We start from the raw sequence: 21503 nt of genomic DNA on the forward strand, positions 1-21503 counted from the left end.
CAGGAAGGGCAGGGCAGAGCTCTAGGACACAAAAGTAAGCAGCTGGACACAGGCAGCATTTCTTCATCCTCAGGGTTAGCTCTGTTTTACAGGACTTTCATCTGACTCAGGCCCACCTAGGTTATCTAGAGAAAACTCCTTTATTTATAGCCAACTGCCCATGAACCTAAATCATATTTAAAGAAGAATCTTGCCCTGAGCCAGTGGTTCACGCCTGTAATCCTAGCTACTCAGGAGGCAGAGATCAGGAAGATCAGTTCAAGACCAACCCAAGAAAACAGTTTGTGAGACCCAATCTTGAAAAAACCCAACACAAAAAAAAAGGACTGGCAGAGTGACTCAAGTGGTAGAGCACCTGCATAGCAAGCATGAGACCCTGAGTTCAAACTTTAGTATCACAAAAAAGAAAAAGAAAAGAAAAACATTCACAGTGTCACCTAAATGATTCTCTGATGAGTAACTGGGGAGTCTGACATGCCAAAAAGACTTTCAAAGTCAACTTCCTGTCAACTTGACTCTGTACATATCTCCTTAAATTATATATCTCCAAAAAACCAGGTGTTAGTGGGTCATGCTTGTAATCTTAGCTACTTAGGAGGCTGAGATCAGGAGGATCACCATTTGAGGCCAGCCTGGGTAAATAGCTTAGAGACTTCTTGAAAATAACCAGAGCAAAATGGACTGGAGCGCCTGCTTTGCAAGTGCAAAGCCCTGAGTTTAAGTCCCAATCCCACCAAAAAATATATATATATCTCCAAATAAAGACCAAAACAAAGTCCTATTTCTGCCTAATGTGATAGTTATCCTGTGTACAAACAAAATCAAGCTAACTGTTTCTCCAGAGAAGATGCAAAGTCCTCAGGAGAAACACCAGTTCATTCTTGTCCTTCGATATCTTGAACTTGAATACCATGCTATAAGGCTAACTATTACTAATGCACGTTGTGTCAGGTAATAAGAAGGTAAGAGTGGGAAGAAAAAAAATGCTTCCTTAATGTACATATATGCAAATATCCATGACAAAATAAAGAAGAAATGCTTATAACAGCTACAGTACTCATTTCTACAGCTGATTACTTGATTGGGCATTCTTCCACTGCCCTTAGCAAGCACCTCAGCTGGTCATGTTCTTCAACTGGTGAAGTAACTCACATCGTCATTCCTAGGACATTTGTTGTCCTGCCTGAGTTGGATGGTTGTAGTTTTCCATTGACTGTAATCACAGGGCTGTGATACAACAGGAGCAGGAGACTTGCTAAGGAATCTTCTATATTTCAAACATTCTTCTCGTTACCTCCAGTGTGGAGTAGGAAATCAGAATCAACCGTTCTGATTTCAACCATCAGCCTGCTGATTCAGAGGCATATGGAGCCTAAAGTGACAGCATGGCTGTCTCAACTTCCAAGTCAGTAGTCATGGATGTATCTCTTGGTAGAGTATTTCTCCCCTTGAAACTTCTAGACCAGCAAAGCCTAAAGATACAGTGCCAGAGGCAAAAAAGTTGCACGTAGATTACCAGCTACTCCCATTTCTACCCTTTTAATTCCTGGGCGCTTGAATTCTGATGATGGGAGAAACTACAGCATACATTAGATGTTGATTCTAAACATACACAGCAAGCTGGAGGATCCTGCTCCAGCCTTGCAAGGTACTGCCACTGACTGGTACTATAACTAAGGCTTCAAAAAATTCTTCTACATCAGGCACAGTGGCTCACGCCTGTAATCCTGGTTACTCGGTAGACAGGGATCAGGATGATTGCAGTTCAAAGCCAACCCAGGCAAAAAGTGAGACCTTATCTCAAAAATAACTAAAGCAAAAAGGGATGTAGGCATGGCTCAAATGGTAGAGTACCTGCCTGGTAAGCACCAGGCCCTCAGATCAACCCCCAGTACTGCAAAAAAAAAAAAAAAAAAAAAACTCTTCCACCATCTTATTCAGTGAATTGCTTTAGAGTGATAGAGAACCTGACAGCCAAATGGTCACACTTAATCACAGAGGCTAAGTAGGATGGCTACTGTAATGGGCAGTGGAGTCAAAGCAGTAATTGGAACAGTCTGGCTCACAGACGCCTATGGCTGCCAGGGAACGGAGAGTGACTGCTAATGGGTACACAGCTTCTTTTGGAGAATGATAACAATGGTCTGCAATTAGTGTTGATGTCTGCAAAATTCTGTGAGTATACTAAAAACTACTGAATTGGACACGTTAAAATATTGAAGTTTATAGTATCGGATTAATGATATGATAAATAATTTACTGTCTCTACTTTTTAACATGTGCATTTAATCTGTGTTCATTGTAGAAAATGAGAAGGTATATATAACACAAAGGAGAAAATTAAATCACTCAAAAATTTTTAAGAAGATGAATAGAAGGGTGTGACATAATTTGAACATTCAAGGGACTCATTTTAGTATTTATATCTTTTTTTTTTTTGGCAGTACTAGGGTTTGAACTCAGGGCCTCATGCTTGCTAGGCAGGCATTCTATCACTTGAGCCTTGTTGGGTATTTTTGAGATAGTCTTGTGGGCCCTTTGCCTGGGCTGGCTTCAAACGGTGAGCCACCTGCACCCACAGGCAGGCTCTTGAAGTGGTTGCTGATCTGTAGATGATCTTGCCAAGAAGATTGTGTCAAGAAATATTAATGAATCTGGTTCTAGTTGGAACCTTCTATCTTTTGTAATTTTTGTTACTTCCTTATGGTATTCAGCGTCCCCATTATATATGTTTGTTGTTCCTCAGGCCCAATGGGAAGCTCAAAGTACAGCACAATAGATTAAAGAACTTCATGGAAGATCTGAAACTGAAACCATTACAGGAAGGAATAGGAAATACACACTGGAGCATATGGGTATAGGTAATGATTTAATAATAGACCTTCAATAGCTCAGCAATTAAGAGAAAGGATTGACAAGTAGGACTGCATCAACCAGAAAGCTACACAGCAAAGGAAACAGTCACTAGACTGAAGAGACATCTTACAGAATGGGAGAAAATCTTTGCCAGCTATACATCTGACAAGGGATTAACAACCAGAATATACAGGAAGCTCAAAAAACTAACCTCTCAAAGAATCAACAACCCATTGAATAAGTGGGTAGATGAAATGAACAGACAATTCTCAAAGGAAGAAATACAAATGGCCACTAAACACATGAAGAAACGCTCAACATCCTTGGCGATGAAGGAAATGCAAACCAACATTGAGATTTCACTTCACTCCAACCAGAATGGCTGTCATCAAGGACACAAACAACAACAAATGTTGGCCAGGATGTGGGAAAAAGGAACCCTCATACACTGCTGGTGGGAATGTAAGTTAGGGCAACCATTATGGAAAACAGTATGGAGGCTCCCTAAAAACCTAAAAATAAACCTACCATACAATCCAGCAGTATCACTCCTGGGCACATACCCCGAGGAATGCAAGTCAGGATACACTAGAGGCACCTGCACACCCATGTTTACTGCAGCACTAGTCACAATAGCCAATCTTTGGAAACAGCCAAGATGCTGCAACAACTGCTTGACAGAGTCCTATCCCACCTCCCAGGGCTTCCAGCCTAGCACAGCACACTAGCAGCTCCTGTGGCTGAAGGAACTTCAGAATGTACAGCCAAACACATAGTTCTTTACAAAATCTAATGGCACCTGTCGCGAACAGGGTCCCGTCCAGTGTCCTGCTATGAGGTGCTATTCTGAAGTCTTCCTCTAACATCAAAATGGAATGTTCTGGAGCTCTGGAGTCTTTTCTCTCCAGAGAAGCTGAGAACTTTTCCTGTTCTTCCTCAGTGCCCTCCCTTCACTCTCTTCGGCCAGCTAGCATTACCTGTGGGCTTGGGCGGCAGCTGGAAGAAACTCTTTATAGAGATCCTGTCTAATTGCTTAATTGTGCATTTCCATTGAGGATGCTGTGCTCACAATTTTGTTTTTTGATCCATCTCCGTTTCACTTTTGTGGTACAGAGTATAATCTAATAGCCTGACTCTTCCTTCCCCTCTCTCTTCAATCAGTGTTTTGGTTCTGATTGGCCCTTAAATGCTGAAAGGATGAATTGGCTTGGTATCAAGAAAAACTACCTTGCAAAATCTAAACCAAGCCTTTCTATTTGGTAGAAAGAAAGAAAAGGAGAGAGACTGGTGTGACAATACTACGGGAGGGGGCAGAAAGGGGCTAAACCTCCAGGCTTCAAAGGCTCTGTTTCCTTAGTAGTCACTTTGCACTCATTGACTTAAATATCTATTCTTTTATGTTTCTGCATCCTTATAGTCAGTTCTTGTCAGAGGGAATTGTATTGTGAATTCACACCTTGAATTTCTCAGTTCTGTGACTAGATGAGTTCATAGAACCTGAAAGATCAACCTGAAAAAAGTCCTAGTAGGAGAGATAGGGGATAAAAGGAAGCAAGGATCAAGGGATGGGGTTAAATTCTCTTGGAGGAAGGGAATCTGAAAGACTTCACTCCACAACAGAACTAAAAAGGAGTTGAATGTTCAATTACCTTAAGTAAAATTACCAAGTGAGGTCCCAGGAAACTAACAGGGAAATAGATGTGAAAATAGAACGATGAGACCTGTTGAAATGGTTCTGAGAAGAGGGGGAGAAGGGATGGGGAAGAATGATGGAGAGAGGCAAATCTAATTAAAATATATTGTAAGCACATATGTAAATATCACAATATATTTCCCCTGTACAACTAGTACATGCTAATAAAAAATCCAAAAAAAAAAAAGGTTTTTTACCTCAGCTTAAAAAAAAAAAGGCAGTATGTTCAGAGCAGGTGTATAAATGGTAGAATCTATTCTACTCTTAGTCCCAGGGGTCAGTGGTTGCATGGAGTTGCATCAGAATCCCCTAGACCAAGGTTTCTTAACTTTTCACACTCATACATATGCACATGTATACATATATAAAATATACACACACACATCCTAGTAGAGACAGAGAGCAAGGGTAGTTTGAAAAGCTCCCTGGGTTATTCTGCTATATGATCTTACCCATGAACCAGCCATTGCCCTGGCTTAACATGAAAAGGCCATTGGACACTCTCCATCTCACAAGGTCTGTTCCTTTCCATGGATGAGTTGGATGATAACCATGACTCAAATTGGCTTGATAACTAGGGAGTATACTGGCTCATCTCAGTGTGGCTTCAGGTATAGCTTGATCTAGGACTCAGCTGATGTCACCAGGATATGACCCCCACTCCCTCCATTTCTGTCCCCATTTCCTCAGTGTTGGTTCCAACCTCTGGAACCTCTGGTCATGGACTACCATGGCAGTTTGTGCCGCTGCATCCCCTCTCCTTCATGTCCAACAAGAAGGGGATGAGATGGTCTTTCCTATGATCCCAGGTGACTGTATCATTGCATGTCATTGGCTCATTCCCGAAATAATCACCATGACCAAAGGAATGTGACCCTGAGAAACTGTAGCAAGTGTGCTCAGTAACAATTTCCCCAAAGAGATCTAATTCTAATCACTTGTGTAGCTCTGCATAGGAAGAAAGGAACTACTCCTAACTTCCAAGGATTTCCATATTGAAATTGATACTCGGGAGCTCAAAGGGCTCACAGTTTCCTATTGGAGGGGGAGCACATGAGGACCAAGTAATAAATGGAGTCCTGGCCCAAGTTTGGCTCAGAGGGGGGTCTGATAAGCTCAGAGAGCTACCCAGTGCTCTGACTCTCGTGTATAATTGGAACAGACATACTTGGAATATCCGCAGAATGCTTACATTGTCTCCTAGACCTGGGGACTGAGTTACTGTGGGAAGAAGCCAAGTAGAAACCTCTGAAACTGCCCAAGACAGTATATTTAAAAAAAAAATAGGACTGCTTCATAGGGAAAGTCATTTCCCCAGATTAGCACCATCTTGGAACACTTCTAAAGAGTGCAGGGATAGTGGCCCTTTGTCATGTCCTCCTCCAGTCCAGCCTAAACAAAGAAACAGATTGAACATGGTGAATGACAACAGACTATGTTGCAGCTGCTGTGCCAGGCATGCTGCCTCTGTTGGAGCTTTCCGACATGGCCTCCGGCACAGGGTATGAGACCTGGCAGTTACATTCTTGTTCGTTCCTATTAGGACGGAGGATGAGAAGCAGTTCACATTCACATAGAGCAGAAACCATACATGATCATGGACTTCTCCAGAGCTCGGTTAACCCTCTAGCCTTCTAGCATCATAAAGTCTGAAGGCACTTGGACTTGCTGGACATTCGAAGATCATTAGTATATCATGACATCATGGTAACCAGAATTCATAGTCAAGGAGTGGAAAGTATGTTGGAGCATGGTAAGACCTCTGTACTACATAAGTGAGAGATGAACCCTACAAAATTCAAGGAGAACACATCAGTGAAGATTCTAGATTGGTCCAGGATGTGCTATAACATCCCACACCTCCCATCACCAAAACTAAACACATTTGTTAGGAGATTATGGGTTGTAAACACAGTTACATTTAAGAATATTGATCTATCCCATCAATTGGGTATCCCAGAAGTCTTCCAGTTTCACATGGGACCCTAAACAAGAAAATGCTCTACAGAGGATTTAGGTTGAGGAGCAAGTGGTCATGCTTCTTGAACCATACAACTCAGTAGTCCCTATAGTTCTTGAAGTATCTGTGGTAGGAAAAGATGCTATGAGGTGTTTAATGGCTAGCCACAATAGGAGAATTGCAATGTAGATTCCCTCAGATTTTTGAGTGAGGCATGACACCTGCAAAAGAGAACCATGTACTATGTACCACCCAAAAGCAAGTGCTAGCTTGCTCCTGAACCTCAGTGTTGCAGCTGATCTCAGTAAAGATGGAGCATGAAATACCAAGGGACTCATGCAACCAGAGCTGCATATTATGAGGCAGGTGTTGTCCAAAATGAGAAATCCATGATAAGATAGAAGTGGTACAGCCAAGGTTAGGCGGAAGCAGGGCCAAAGGTCACAAGCAGAAGACCCAGACTTCTCTACTTCAACTCACACCTATGAGTCCTTGGTGGTGAGGAAGCTGTTGTCCTGCTGAAAGAGGAAGGAAGGATGCTGACTGTCTTTTATGAATGGGTTTGTCTGCTGCTGCCTTACAACTCACTTACTTATGGTTCTGGAAGACAGGGACATCTTCCCAATTGAAAAAGTTCCATGAAATGCACCTAACTCCCACTTTGTGTGGGAAGGAGCACAAGGTAATAATACATAAGGACTGATGATGGAGATCTTCCACAAAGAAATAGTTATGAAGCCCCACGTGCCGGTGGCTCACACCTGCAATCCTAGCTACCCAAGAAGCAGAGATGAGGAGGATCACAGTTCAAAGCCAGCCCAGGGAAATAGTTCTGCAAGACCTTATCCGGAAAAACCCTTCACAAAAATAGAGCTGGTGGAGTAGCTCAAGGTGAAGGCCCTGAGTTCAAGCCCCGGTACCACAAAAAAAGAAAGAAAGAAATAGTTACTAAGCAACCAGGGCAACAGAATGATTGGCCAGTTGATGTCAGCCAGCCTCTAACATCACCCACCCAGTACTGGTACAACAGGCTCACAAATGATAACCCTGCTCACAGGAATGGTGGTTATTCGCAATCTAACAGCATAGACTCCCACTCACCAAAGCTGACCTAGCTATAGCCAATGATGATGTTCTATATATCAACAAAAGAGAGAAGCTTCCTGATATGACACCAACCCTCAAGGAGACCAACAGACTATTTCCACTCTGAAAGGGGCAGAAAGTTATCTTGTCTAAGACAAATACATATTTTGGATAAGTTTGCCCTTCCTGCCTGTAGGATTTTGACCCAGCATCACCACGCAAGGACTTGCAGAGTCAAATTCCATATAACATTGCCTCAGAAGGAAGAATCCACTCCCCAGGAAAAAAGAGGGAGTGAAGGGAATATGGCCAGGGCAGCCATTGTTCATATCACACTGTGCAACATTAGCAGCCACCGGCCCAACAGCAGCAAAATTTCCCCTTAGAGACAGAGATAAGGTGCCAAATTGAAGATGACAGCCTGAAATGTTTAGGTCCTTACATCAATGACCATCAAGTGGAAATCTGTTCCCAGTGGATAGAATACATGGAGTCAGGAGACCAAAGAACAGAAGTAGGAGCGGTCCATTTAGCTTCACTCTTCAAAATATGTAAGTAACCAGAATCCTGTGGAAGCTACTTCCAGGGCAAACTCTCTGTATCTATGACCTCATCAGGTTTTACCTTGGGACTCAAGCTAATGAAGTGCCTCAGTTGGAAATGTTACAAGTTATTTGGCCACAGGAGCCACACATGCTGGCTCTTACTGCTTCTGCTCAGAAGCAGCCTACCTTTGACTGGGCAAAGCGAGTCACGGGGCCACTTCTGAGTTCAACAGCACAGGAATGTCTAATCTTTTCGCAGACATAGGGAGAAATGCCAAAATTATGGGTGAACAGTAATATAGTCGGCACAGTGAAGTAGTTTCTTTTGCTCTTTAAAAAGCGTTTTTTATTCTCAGAAATTCAACTAAGATAGTCCTGTAATCATAGTGCCTTTTGCCTTTCTGTAGTACTAAGATTTAAATGTTAACAATGAAAGATATTCAATCCAAAGACACCAAATATTTTGATACATTATAAATACCCTATGATCTTTCTCAAAAAAGGGTTTGCTTTTTACTATGTGATAAACATGAAGCTAATGATAGTCATCAGAATATGAGATTCTCAAAATCTGAAATATAAGGGAACGAGTTAGATAGATAGCCATACTTTTCCCTTAATGTTCCTCGAATACACAAATACAAGAAAGAAAAGAAAAAGAGAAGAGAAACCTAGAAATTCAGCACCATGTCTATCATTGGAAGTTCCTATTATGACTTGTGGTTTCTACAAGACACCACCATGGACAGTTCCCATGAAGCCCTGTCCTACAGAGAGAAATGCCATGGTGCTCTGGTGAGTTTCTTCTGCACATCCCCCAAACTTCATGCAATAGTACCCATACTTGTAATTATTGAGGGTGGGGCATTCTGAGGTAAACAGCTAGATTTATCATCGTTGCAAGCAAAAGGAATAATTGAATTATAGAAAGCCATCTGAGGTATCTAGTAATACAAATATACTTGGGGAAAAATAGAGTATCTCCAATTTGTAAGTGTTTTAGTGGAATTGCAGTTTCCACAGCCTAATGTAGACACCTCTGTCTCTTTGGGTGACAAAGAAATGTCTAAGCCAAGCACCCGTGGCTCACATCTATAATCCTAGCTACTTGGGAGGCTAAGATCAGGAGGATCACAGTTTGAGGCCAGCCTGGGAAAAAAGTTCATGAGTTATCTCAACCAATAAAAGCAGGCATAGTGGCATGCACCTGTCATCCCAGCTACATGGGAAGGGTAAATAGGAGGATCACAGGCCTGTCCAGTCTATAAATGTGAGACTCTATTTGAAAAATAACTAAGGCAAAAGGGGGTGGGGGTGTGGCTCAAGTGGTAGAGCACCTGGCTAGCAAGCATGAAGTCTTGAGGGCAAACCCTAGCACCACCAAAAAAGAAAAGAAGGAGGAGGAGAAGCTGGAGAAGAACAAGGGGAGAGAGGAGAAGAAGGAAAGAAGGAGAAGGCAGAAGGACGAGGAGGAAGAGGAAGAAATGTCTGGAAGATGATTCTGACAATGCAGAGGAAAATAAAAAGTGATCTTGTCTTGGCCACTGGAATCAAGATATGAGATTCAGCTCTGTGAGCAGATCAAAAACTAATGCAATCTTGAGGAGCTGGTATTTTAGCTGCACAAAGTTACTAGACTTTGAAGTTAAGCACACCCGAGTCTACCACTCACTAGCCATGTGACTTTGATCCTAGCCTCTCTGAGCCTTAATTTCCTCATCTGTAAAATGAGTGTGGTGAATGAGTGTGGTGAATGAGTGTGGTAAAATGAGCCTGGCACCAGTGTCTCACACCTGAATTCCTAGCTACTCCAAAGACAGAGATCAGGAGGATCAAGGTTTGAAACCAGCCCCAGGCAAATAGTTCATGAGATCCTATCTCAAAAATACCCAACACAAAAAATGGCTGGTGGAGTGGCTCAAGTGGTAGAGCACCTGCCTTGCAAGCATGAGGCCCTAAGTTTAAACCCCAGTACCACCAAAAATAAAGTTTAAATGGGGTAATACTCCTGGCACATGGTAAGTCCTTAATAAAGTGTAGCTATAATCAGTTGTGAGTTTCACCTTCTCCTTCATCTTCATCATCATGATGGCAATGTACAGAAGAGCTAGAGAGGTACAATTGCAGCTCAGTCACGAAACACTGCGTAAGACTGGAGAGATATTTGTTGTCACAAATACATTCATAGTAATTACATGTCCTAGATTTCTGATTTCAAAACATTGTGATCCAGCTCATTAACTGACTTGGGATTTAATGCTTTATTTAAAAGAGTTTAAAAAAAAACTGGGTATTACAGTCTTAATTGCTTTTCCCATTAAATTCAGCAGCAACCATGATACCACAAAAAATGAGTGTCTTCATAACTAAACTATTTCCATTCTCATTGAATTGTGATTTCCATTGCCTGAAAATTGTGATTTCATTAGCTGAAATAATTCTTTGTTCTCATTCAGAAAGAGAATGCATCTGCTCACTAATAACAATGCCATGGAAAAATTACCACAGAAACCATTTTGTGTTTCCTCCTTGGGTAAATTTGAAAACCTTTGTAACTTTGTAGGGTACCCTCAAGGGAAAAGACAAATTTTAATCTACCAAAAATATTGCCTTCTAAACCAAGTTACTGGCAAAGTATCTAATTTGCATATTCAGACTATTACTTGGTGAAGCCCAATTTGTTGGACAGTATTGTTCAGAAAAGTATATTGAGGAAAAATTAATTATAAAATCTAGAGTTTATTCACTCAACAGCAGAGAAAAATACAAATTAAGTAACTTCATGTGAGTAACTAGAACTCCTGGGGGGGATGAAGACTTCCCTCTCTGAGATAGGAATGAGTTTTTCCTGGGTTCTTCAGCAACTGTGAGCTGCATAATTGGAACATAATTGTTATGGTTGACTCATGTATTGAATGCTTGGTTCCCAGAACAGCAGTGTTCAGAGGTGGGACCACTGGAGAGGGGATTGGATCGTGACATTCTAACCCCATTGACGGGTCCATGCATTGATGAGTTAATAGCTTAATGTGCTGTTCTGGGGTGGGACCTAGTTAGAGGAAATAGGTCACTAGGGGAGTGGCTTTGAAGGGTATGTTTTCTCCTTGACCCCTTCTCCTCCCCGACTTGTTCCTGACCACCTTGAGGTGAGCAGCTTTATTCTATCATGCACTGCCCACCATGATGTTCTGTCTCAACACAAGCCCACAGCAATGGAGCCACATGGCCGAGGACTAAATCCTTTCAAACTGTGAGCCAGAAGTTCAGCACAGAATTGTTTATGACACTAGAAAAGGTAAAACAACTTAAATGGCCGCCGTTAAAGAAATGCAAACTCAGTGTGGCTGAAGAATGCCGTGTGAAGTACGTGAAGGTGACAGAACTACTAAACCAGGGGGAGCAGATCAAAATTCTCCTCGTTCCCACCAATGCTTTCAGATCAAAAACAAAAACAAAACCCATACTATTATCAGAAAATTGACCTGAGTATAACAGTAACAGAAGAGTGGAATAGATGCAATAAGAGTAGTATAAAACATCTTTTTTGTAAGCTCCAGTCATCTGGCCATGCCAACCCCTTCCTCTCTCTGTCATTGGCCTGAGGTCTCTTCATTCCATCCCTCATTCTTTGAAGACAGTGTCAGGTGTCAAAGGTCTGTTTCTATTTCTGTCTTGGCATTACCCTCAGGTCTAAGCAAACCACCCACCAGTTCTGGCTTCATATATCTGTTGATACTCATAACCCTCTCCAGCTAGGCTTTTAATTTTGACAGCGTCTCAAAAATCACAGATTCTATCTTCTTCCCTGAGCAGTGTTTGATCATCCCTGCTTGCTTGAGTTTTCACTCCCTTTTCTCCCTTCTTCTTTCATCAGCCTTCTCCCTCAGCAAGGCTCCCACAAGCAGGGTCTCTGTTTTGTTTCCTACTATCTCAGAGTCTGTGTCCATGTCTTTCCCACTCCAGCCAGATCCAGGGGTTTCTCTCTTCAAACACTCTCTCACCCCTTGACTTTCTTGCCTTAATCCAGTTTTGCTCTCATGTTATTAATACAAAATATGTCTGTGTGATTTGGCAAATCTCCATTCCTCCACCCCCAGTTCCAATTCCCACTCTTCTCTGTTTTGCTCTTCCCCTGGGAGGCTGATCCCTGCAGGTTGTGTTTTGCAGACTCCATTGTCGCCTTCTGGTTGGGTTCAGCCAATGAGCCCACCAGAAAGAGACTGCAGGAAAAAGGAAAGAGGTCCCAGTACTTCTCACCTCTGTACACCCACCGCAGCCCTGACTCTGTGACTCTAACAGGAAAAACAGGGAGCCCTGCCCAGACCCTTCTCTACAAAACAAAAGCCTCACTAAGTGTGGAGCAGCAAATTCTGTTGCTCAAGGGAACAAAAGAAGGTATGTTGCAGTTGGGGAAAAAGATGAAGAAAAAACTTCTCCCCCTAGGGGAAGGGCAGAAAATTGTCCTGGGCCCAGGATATTATCCCAATACAATTAAAGGTCTTCTGCCACCAGGAGGAGTAGGAAACACTCTCCCACACAAGCTCTGCCAAACATGAAAGTCAGACATTGGCTTCAATGAGGAAGAGGAGTGGGATGACAAGACTCTGTAACCTGAATCCCTGGCACTGAAGGGTAACAGAGAAAAACCCTGATCACCTTCCCTTCCTCTCCCCTCCCCCACTGACCACCACCACCAGAATGATAAGTACCAAGGACAAAAGTAGTAGTCTACCAAAGGGGGTAGGGGTGGAGGACAAAAGCATGGAGAGAGACTCCTGATGGCACAAAGGCAGTACAAAGCTGAAAGTAAAGGCAGGACCATCAAGGAAAATGTTCTGCCACTATAGGCCCATTCTAGCAAGGTTAACACCGAAGGAATTCCAACTTGGTGACACAGAGAACATTACTGTAGTAACAGAACCCAACTGCAGACTTATCTGACTTACCCTCTCTTTCCCACCACCACCACCACAGGCACACTAGTGGTCTAACAGAAGTTGTGCACCATTTCCAGGTACATACTATATCCCTCATTTCTACTAGTCTACATAAAATTTAAAAAATGATGAGACACACATGTACAAAAGCAAGGGAAACCTCATGGTCAAAAGACAAAACAATCAATAATGCCACACTAAAAGGTGTCTTAGGTGTTGGAACGCTCAGAGAATATAAAATTGCTAGGATTAATATGTTAAAGGCTCTATTGGGAAAGCTAGATAATATGCATGAACAGATGGACAATTTCAGTCAAGAGAAAAATCAAATGGATACTTAGAAGTATAAACACACACTTAGTAATGGGTGAAGAATGCCTTCAGTGGTGTCATCAGCAGAAGTGAGAGTTGAGGAAAGAAAAAGTAAACTTAAAGGTAAGTCAATAACAATTACTTAAACTGAAACATAATGAAAAAAAAGTGAAACAAACAGAACAGAGCATCCAAGAGCTGTGAGACAATATCAGTGATGTGATCTTCATATGATTAAAAACCCAGAAGGAAAAGAGAGTAGGGAAAAAGAAATACTTGAAAAGAGAATGGCTAAAAATTTTCTAAAAATTGTGAAATACATCAAAGCAGAGATCCAAAAATCTTACAGAACCCTAAGTAAAAATGACACACACCCCAAAAGCATATCAACACATCATATTAAAACTTCAGCATAGAAACAAAATAGAAAGAAATCGTGAAGTCAGTCAGAAAAAAGGACATTTTGCAGACAGAGAAACAAAGAACTACAGAGACTTTCTGACAGAAACTGTGTACGTTGCGACAATGAGAGATCCTTGCAACATGCTGGGGAGTGGAGGGAAATCAAATCCAATTTCTACATCCAGGAAAAAAAATATATTTCAAAATACAAGTTAAATAAAGACTTTTTCAGATAAATAAATTTCAATCTGAACACTACAGCTTCAAAAATAAATAAGAGACAATCCTTGTCCTCACAAAGATAGTAGAACCTTATAAGGAAGAAATGCTCATAAAAACAACTTCAGTATCATGTTGGAAGTGGTAAAGATTAAGAGTTTGATTTAATGACATCTGTGTTTGTAGGGTGTCTAGTGAGTAAATGGAGATATACACTGGAGTTCAGAAGGGAGGAAGGAGATCTAGGAGTCCCTGTTAAGTGGTTAGCTGAATGCCAGGAAACACAAGAAATCACTCAAGAAAAGTATGCGATGGCAGAAGAGAAAGAAGTTGGTCCAAAGATAGAGCTGGAAAACATGAAGACTAGATGATGCAAGGAGGGCTCCATTTTCATGTGCTGTCTTAAATTATCCATGAGCCAAATAACAGAGGAAGGGCAGATGAAAAGGAGAATTAACACTAACGGAGCTGGTAGTAATGACAAGTATTGCTCTCAATCCTTTACATTCTTATCAATATCATCATACTTAATTCCCACAGCACCCTATTATTTAAACGGAATAAAGACAAGTAGGTGCTTTATCTCATTTAACAAATGAGGAAACAGAGGCCTAGAGGTTAAACAATTCTTCCAGAGTCCCATAGTAAGTGGTAGAGCTAGGATGCCAAAGCCTGATGTTTGACCCAATTCCCTTCTGCTTCCTTCTATCCTATACAACTTCCAGAGAGGGTAGGAAAAAAGTACCCCTTTGTTTATAACCACTCAATCCTCAGTCACAAAGGAAGTTCAAAACTTAGACAAGAAGTAAATACCGCAGCTTTTTCTAAGAGACTGACAGAGGTGCATGATAGAGGATATCTGATGTCAACTTTCCATGAGACAGACACTTATGTATACTGAAGGCATCCAATCCAGACCTTGGCATCACATTTGGTTTCTTTCTAAATGGCCATGCTGGTCCTGAGGCTACGTTTACTCAGATAGAACTCCCTTATGGAGCAACATGAGTAACAGAGCCAACCCTAGGAGGATGACATTAGTCACAGAATTTTTTTTTTAAAATAACATTATTTCTTTATTCATGAACATAACTTCTACTGATCAGATAGAGCAGAATTTAAATCTAAACACTGGGTCTTAATAGCCAGGAAAAAAGGTTTATAAAGGGAAACTGGAAATAATAATAAATTAACAGTAGATTCAGGGGCAGGGGACAGTTTTCCTAACAATGCTCTGTCTCAAAGATATTTTTTTCTGACAAAGATGATAGGCTCAGTGTACTGAGAGTGTAGAACCAAAGAATAAACAGCCCTGTCTTGTGTCTTGGTTTTATTTTAGCCATGAGGCAAAAGGAGACAGAGATCTGATGTTTCAAAAATCAAAAATTAGAATTTGCTTTTACAGTATTAAAACAGAGAAGATAGATTTTGGTAGGAACAAAATTTAAGGTTTATTTTAAGATCAGGTACATCTGAATTGATTAGCAAATATAATTTATGAACCATTGTTACCTCCTATACCAGTCACACTCTATCACTTATAATGATCTGAAATATATTTCATGGTTCTTGAGGGGAAAGAGCACATGGTAAGTTTACACATCATAGGTCAAAATAAGTTCTTTAAAAAATGATGTGACATCTCAGGATCCCCTACCATGCTTTTTTATACTGATCATAAAAAACTTTACCAATAGCAGAGTCACTTTTATGTGAGACCTGTATCCATCTACAAATTAGTAAACATTGAGCTCTTGAATGTCGAAAATGCACTGAATCCTTTAGCTTTTCTTAGCAAATAGCAAAGAAAGCAATTTGTGAATAGCATTGGAATAAATGGTGTGAGAGTCTCCACTAGTGTTCCACTATTTCCTTCTGAACAGAAGATTCATATTTCTATTTCCTATTTTTCTTTCTCAGTGAGGGAATTTGCATCACTGTTTCCAGAGAAGAAACATACCAATGGGCCAGTAGGGAAAGAGTACCACAATAAACTATAGGAATATAACTGGAAAAGTAGGAGGGCAGTTAGTATGTCCATGTCTGGCCTCAGACTCTGCATTTCTGACCAGTCCCCAGGTGGTGCTTACAGTACTGCTCCAAGGATCGCACTCAGAATAGGGAGGGTACAGGCAGCACCCCTGCAAGTGTACCCCAAAACACGGACTTCTTGATCTGTGAAGGGATGGGGCCCTGATCTGATCACCCCAGCCCCTGCAGCCTCTGCTGGGATTCCAAATTCTGACATTTGTAACAGCAGATAACAAAAATATTTTCTCGGTATGCCACAATGGGTAAAAGGTTGAGAAATACTGCTTTAAAAGTCTGGGGTCTGAACATTTGGCTTTCATGAGCAGGCGCCTAAGAAAAAGTCTTCAGAGGTCACTCAGAGGGTAAAATGTGGAAGAAAATGTGAGCAACGGCAAGCCCAGCACAGGAAAGTTAGAGGCCATGGGAAGGCAAGGCAGAGTCACTGTGGAAGAATGCATTGAAAGCATTGCAACAGATACTTGGGATGTCTTAAGAGATACTCCCAAGTCAGAGGAGTGAAGATCAATGTCAAAACTATAAGGAACACAGGCCAGGGCCAGAGAACAGGATTTGGAAAAGTGAACTGGAATCAGATTTCCATTGGTCAGTCCCAGTTAGAAAGGGCTGACAAAACCTTGAGAAGTTATTGGAATTTACGTGTGTGGCACACATGTAAGTGTGTTTTTATACATTATAGAATTTATGTTATATTCACTATTGGTTTGCACATCAATGTTCTTTTTTTAATGAACTGAACCATTCATCTACCATTAGATTTTTGTTCTCAACTAATCTTCTGTCATTTCTAAAGATTAGAACATTAAAACTATGCCATCAAATAATTATAAATGAGTACTGGTAGTGAACCCTAGGCAGACCCAGCCAAGCACCTGCTCTTAATCTTAACCTCGCATGGAAGGACTCCCTTTGCTAGGTTGGCTGCATACCCAGTACTTAACAAGGGATCTGTTTCTGGTTGCCTGCAGTGAAGAGACTGTGTAGAAAAGAACTCCCTTTGGATCTTCCCCAAAGATCTGTACCAAACAGGACCTTTATCCGTCCACTGGTCCCCACACCAAAGATGGTGGCTTTAAGTCATACTTAATCTTTGTGATGTTAGTGCCACCATTTTAGTCCTTGGAAAGCTTCATCTTCACCTTCTGGTAATATCAAATTGACTCTTTCCAGGGGCTCAAATTTATCTTCCTTTCTAGACCTCCTGGAATTCTCTTTGATTACTTGAAACTCTTCAACTTACAAAAGTCCCAGGACAGTATATAAATCAAACCTGTTTGCTATTTCTTTCAATACAGGGAAATGTTCCAACCTAGTAGATAGGTCTATTCAGTCCAACCCCCTTAGCATTCAGAGTCTCTCCTTTATTTGTTAAACAGGCACAAATTCAGTTATAATCAAAGTGCAGCTTTATTTTTGTCACCTGTTGGCCTTTAAAAGTTAGTTTCCTACTCCTGGGAGAAAACTTGGAAGGTACCATGGCCTTTCCAGTTCCTTGTAGGGTTTAGACTCTCCCAAGTTTCACAAATTGCAAACACAGACCAATTTCACAGTAATTCCAAAATTTAGTATGAGATTTTATCAAAACTTCAAAGTCAATTTAGCATTAAATAAACCAAATACAATCCCCTCCTCCAGTTCAAACCTATTTTCTTGCAATGGCAAAAAGTAATGTGGTTGGTTTTATCTTGGGACCATGAAATACAGTTGTGCAAGCTGGGCACTGAATAAACCAGGGGAGGGAGAGAGGACCACTCCTCACATTCATAGGCCTTGTCCTGAATTTCTTCAAGAGGCTGTTTGGTGGCCCAGTTCTTAGCTTCCTCTCTAACTCTCTGCCTGCTCCAGCTGGCCTGAGTCAGAACAGGAAGGAGGCCTGGTAAGGGACAGGAAACAGCCTCTCAAACCTGTCATCTTCTCAGCTACATTTTCACTCTCTGGTCTGGCAGGTGTTTAAAGCTGGCTCTCTCTTTAGTGGGCTTGTCTGAAGATTGGGAAGGACTCCCCTGAAGGCCAGCCACTGCAGCTGCAAGCCTAAAACACAGCAATGCCAGCTTCCCCTACCTGGCAGCTTTGAGTCCTTTAGCCCTACTTTTCTGGGATTTACCCACATATACTTTCAATCGGACACCTTCACTAATGCAGAAGCCCTCTAGGTCAGGACTCAGGCAGGTTGGGCAACTTTTTCTTGCTGGTCCAGCTGGCTCAGCTCTACCTGCTGCCACCACACTTGATTTGCTCAGTTGTGAACACAAATATCCTGTGTATCTCACCTGCAGAAGTACATGTCAAGCTCTCCCAGAGCCCACGGAAGCCCCTCACTAAGACGGAGAGAGGCAGTTCTCACTCTCCCTGGAGGACAGGACAGAATTTCTCTCCAAGAAAATCCACCCATGTCGTCTCCTTGTTCCACTCCATCTGCTGTCCATTTCCTTAATCCGGCAAAAGGCCTCAAGCCTTATGGAACCACTCAACACAATTTCCAGTGTAAATTCTGCATATGGAGGGATCCATATTATACTCATTTTGGTACCTGATGGCCAGTGCATTGGGACATTTTGAAATTAGACTCCAATTCCATTCTTCTTCTCCTAGTATTCACTAAAGTATTAAGAGTAAACTTTTGAGGAAAGTCATCATCTTCCTGTTAGATTCACCAGGAAAGACATCAGAGCTCACGGGGGTAATGAAATCTGTCCAGGACCCTAAGCGATCCCTGGGTGACCAAGCCAAAGGTCTTCTTGGGGACTGCTGGAGACACCAGCTCCACAGGAGACAGGCTATTTTCCAATACTGTCTATCATCATGTGATTCCTTCCATCAATTTAGTCATTGCCCCAGGGCTAAAGAACAAAGTATCAAATACATCAAATTTAAAAAAAAAATAATAAGACCCTGTGAGAGAGAGACACACATCTCAAGGCATTTGGCTATGAAATGAAAGTAAATTCTTATATTTTAAAATATTTTCTTTAACATGTGCAGAAGTCCCTCTCAAACGCTCACAGAATTATTCCCAAAAGATGTCCTCTCTCTAGTGCCCCAAACTGCAGCCTGCAAGGATTTTGAAAGATACCTTTTATGCTCAAACCCCACAGCCGGTCTTCCTGGGCTTGCAGAGCAAAGGTGTCAGCTGTTGAAATTGTAAGGAGGATATAGAAGGAGATCTCCATGGCCACTGGAGTCTTGGCTATCCCACTAGACAGTGGACTGAAAAACCCAAAGTCAAAATCTTCCTGTTCCTCCTCTGAAGGGCACTAAGAAATCTGCATGTATTTAGTTCAGTCCAGACTGGAATCTGGAGTCTGGCTCTTATGAGACCAGGGCAGGGTTTTACTTGCACGGGTTGGGAGACCTAAGGAGTATTTGTATATGTACACATCCTTACCAGCCACCTAGATCAGATTATTTTTTAACCCCTCTGAAGAAAAATCTGAGACAGACATTGAAGAAATTGTTTTTCATGAGGGAATGTGTAAGACACTGGACATGTGTGGTACACCTTTGGGACTCTGATAACTGTTGAAGTACAAAGTTGAAAACAGGACTATTCTCCGCACCTTGACATAGGACCAGGACTTGGCACTTAACAAAGACACTGGTGTCCTCACAGGCATATGCAGGGTACCTCTGGAGTCTCTTGGGCTATTCTGTGAGTCTGCAGTCACCTGGGGAGACAGAGACAAACAGAGGATGTTGGCAGAGTAGCGGGGGTGGCTATACCTAGCAGACTGGTTTCTGAGGCAACCTTTGCCAGCTTCTAAAAACACCTGAGCTTGGGGACATCACAGAAACAGCTGAGGGCAAGAGTGGGAAATTAGGAGACTGGCTACTAGTAGATTCATTTTTGTCCACGAACTGATTTACCTTGATTCCTGACATTCAACCAAGAAGCAATTTGCAAAATGACAGCATTTACAGAAACAGTTGAACCTATATTGTAACTCACATTGCATGCTATCCTGGAGCAAATTCTGACTAGAAGCAAATCCAACAGCTGTTCAAACCTGGGGATGCATAAGAATCACCTACAGATTCTTTCTAAATGTGCAAATTCTGGGCCACCCCCAGAAAGTCTGATTAAGCAAATCTGGGGTGAGGCCCAGGAATCTGCTCTGAAGTCCCCTCAGGTGCCCAGGTGTTTGACAAACACTGCCTTTGGTAATAAACAAGCAGATCGCATGCATAGCAAAGAGTTCATTCTGGCTCACACACTGAGACTGAAGACTAGATATATCTACATGCCTGCATCTCAAAGGTCACTCTCCCAGGCCCTCTCCTCACACAAGCTGCTTCTGGTAGCAGAAGTAGCCTTTGAACACAGTCTTGCTGCCACAGGTCTCAAAGGTGACGAACATGTCCCCCTGGATGCCAGGGTGAAGAGCTGGTCCTTGCAAAGAGGAACTTCTCATCTAAGAACACCTGCAACTCCCATATACCCGCATTTGGCATAGAATGAGATCTGTAGTTGGACCAGTGGATGTGGCTGTTAGAGGAAGGCCAATGTTTTCTTTTAAGAAATGGATGAAGAAAATGAAAGCAGGAGGCAAATACAAAGGGACCATCTCCAGTGAAGGGAGCTTCCATGCAATTGTTCCTCTGAACTTGCAAGAGAGAATAAAGTATTCAAGAAGCTGAAAAGCAGATCCCCTACAACTCTCCCCACCCTCCTACCCCCGATTTCTGAGCTTTGGAAGTTAAAGTTGGAGTGGTATGGAAGGACGTTGGTAGGAGGGGCTATATAGACCATAGTGTTACCAAATCAGCTAGGAAAGAGTTGAGTGCACAAAGGGAGGAAAGAGAAAGGGGCTGGAGAACAAGCTGGGAAGAGCCTAAGGATGGTGCTGGTGAGGCCAGAAACAGGTAGTAGCCTTTGCCAAAACACCAGCTAAGCCAGGGTGGCATTCTGGGTGATGTGTGTTTGATTGTATTGTTGTTGACTTATTTCCTGATGTTATTTAGCTAATATTCCAATTTCTTCTGACAAGAATATATTACAGGCTTCACTCCATGCCATAGTCCACTGGTTATAGGAATCACCTGGAGAGCTGTTGAGAAGCAAGGCTGTGGGCCCCACCCCAGGCTTCTGACTCAGTCATCTGGGCCAGGCCTGGGAACTTGCCTTCTCACGGGTTCCCAGGTGCAGCATGAGCTCATGCTGCTGTCCAGGTAATACACCTTAAGAACCTGATCCAGCATTCCTTCCCTGAAAGAGGTGAAAGAGGATGAGAAGAAGCTAAGGAAAAAAAGAGGAGAAAGGGGCCTGGTGAGAGGAAATCTGTGACGGGCTGAGAAGAGCAGGCAATTCTGTGGTCACTGTGATTTCAGGGCCATGGGAAAGTTAAAAATTTTAAAAATGCCTGCTCCAGGGCAGGAGGATCTTGAGTTCAAGGTGAGCCTGGACTATATAGCAAGTTGCAGGATACCCTGGGCCTCATAGTGAAACC

At 42.1% G+C, this 21503-nt stretch overlaps 1 protein-coding gene across 2 annotated transcripts in view; it reads right to left on the reverse strand.

Annotated features, from left to right (window-relative positions):
• Rrm2b (ribonucleotide reductase regulatory TP53 inducible subunit M2B) overlaps window positions 1-21503 on the reverse strand; it is a 95786-nt gene that overhangs the window by 34246 nt on the left and 40037 nt on the right. Inside the window, exon 10 of one of the 2 annotated variants that reach the window (XR_012446377.1) lies at window positions 19617-19724. The gene's annotated coding sequence lies outside the window, so the exon portion shown is untranslated. Of the gene's footprint in view, window positions 1-1884; window positions 19725-21503 lie in introns of those variants that run through there. The other variant, XM_020178622.2, reaches the window with a different exon arrangement.

This window comes from Castor canadensis, chromosome 3, assembly GCF_047511655.1.
Source record: "Castor canadensis chromosome 3, mCasCan1.hap1v2, whole genome shotgun sequence".
NCBI lineage: Eukaryota > Metazoa > Chordata > Mammalia > Rodentia > Castoridae > Castor > Castor canadensis.